This window comes from Etheostoma cragini, chromosome 4, assembly GCF_013103735.1.
Source record: "Etheostoma cragini isolate CJK2018 chromosome 4, CSU_Ecrag_1.0, whole genome shotgun sequence".
In the NCBI taxonomy this organism is placed as follows: Eukaryota; Metazoa; Chordata; class Actinopteri; order Perciformes; family Percidae; genus Etheostoma; species Etheostoma cragini.
The window spans coordinates 370,387-372,096 of NC_048410.1; the positions used below are offsets into that span (position 1 = coordinate 370,387).

Genomic DNA, 1,710 nt, shown 5'->3' on the forward strand with positions numbered 1-1,710 from the left:
CTATGCAGGTTACTGGAGAGGGAAGACACACACACACACACACACACACACACACACACACACACACACACACACACAGGCCAGCTGATTATTATCTGTTGGGGATTAATCTGAGGCTATAAAAGCAGAACTGACACTGCCTTTATATTTTTAAGCCTTTTTATTTTTTAAGATATTTTATATTGTTGCCATAAACACACACATATACACACACACATAGCCTACACACACACTTACACAGACAAACTTACACACACAGACACATTGAATAGTTTGCCTAAGATATTATACAAAAAAAAGAGAAAAGAAATCCCCCTCTCACCCCGTGTGGGGGGGTGTGTGTACTGACTGAGCTTTCTAAAGTTTAAACAGAGAGTCAAATTGTTGCTACTAAGTTGTTCATTAAATTGAAATATTACATTAAATAATATACCTAATATATAATGAAAATATAAAGTGGTTACATTTGACACAAGAAAAAGGGATTTATGAAAAAATAAAATCGTAATATTCCAAAGAAAATGAATCTTGAAAAACGTAATTTTCATGAAAATAATTAAATCTCACAATTAAGAAAATAAAAAATTGTAATTAAGAACACGAAGTAATTATGAGAACTTCTAGAATAAATTCGTTGTTTTCAGAATTTTTCTTTTAAGAAATAAAAACAACTTTAGAAGAAAAAGGGAATTTATGAAAACAAATTATAAATAAAATCTAAATATTCAGAAAAAAAGTCATTTCACGGAAATTTATTTAGAATTAAATCATAATGTGCAAAAAATTAAAAATAAATGTTAGTGATTAAATGGAAAAGTTTTAACAATGTAAAACAATTTACATCAAAAACCAAAAAGCATTTCTCTGCCTGTGAGTGATGTCATGGCGCCCTCTAGTGACGTCATGGCGTCCTCTAGTGACGTCATGAAGTCCTCTCAAAATCCATAGAATAGCTTGTTATGAACAAGTTATGGAAGAACCATTTCCTTCTTTTCACGTCCAACATCCAGCTAAAAAATGTTGATATACAGAATAATAGCGGTGTGTTTAAAAAAGTGAATAATGCTCAAAATCCTTAGAATAACTTTTAATTTCATATATCAAAGCATTGGGAACACTGAACATTCAATAACAAATCAAACATGAGCAGAAGTGATGAAGATTGTGTTATAACTTTACAGAAAGGGAATAAAAATGAATATTAGGCTGTTAAAAGAATAAAAGTATTTACATTTTACATTTATAACTCAAACATTTACAGTATAAACTGAAAAAATGTCTCAAGGTTTTGCTTCACTTTGATTCATCGCACTAATATTTAGCTGCATAACCATATTTCTGACGTTTTATTCAAGGCTTTGAATAGTATAATTTGAATACATTTACATTCAAATGATAAAAGGCACTATATCATGGATTAACAGCATAAATAGTGCAAGTACACAGTAAAGTGTCCAGTAAAATTCCACATCTCAGCCTTTCATATTCTTCAACACACACAGGATCTGGAATACTGGACCAGTCTTAGGCAAGGCAAGGCAAGGCAAGGCAGCTTTATTTGTATAGCACATTTCAGCCACAGGGCAATTCAAAGTGCTTTACACAAAATCATTAAAACAGATAAAACACAAATACAAACAGTTAAAAGTCATAAGCATTAAAAATCAATAAGACACATGAATATACAGTTGAAAACAAAATAGAAACATT

At 30.7% G+C, this 1,710-nt stretch overlaps 1 protein-coding gene across 1 annotated transcript in view; it reads right to left on the minus strand.

Annotated features, from left to right (window-relative positions):
- Window positions 1–1,710, minus strand: part of LOC117943104 — a 139,018-nt gene that overhangs the window by 72,912 nt on the left and 64,396 nt on the right. The window lies entirely within an intron of this gene.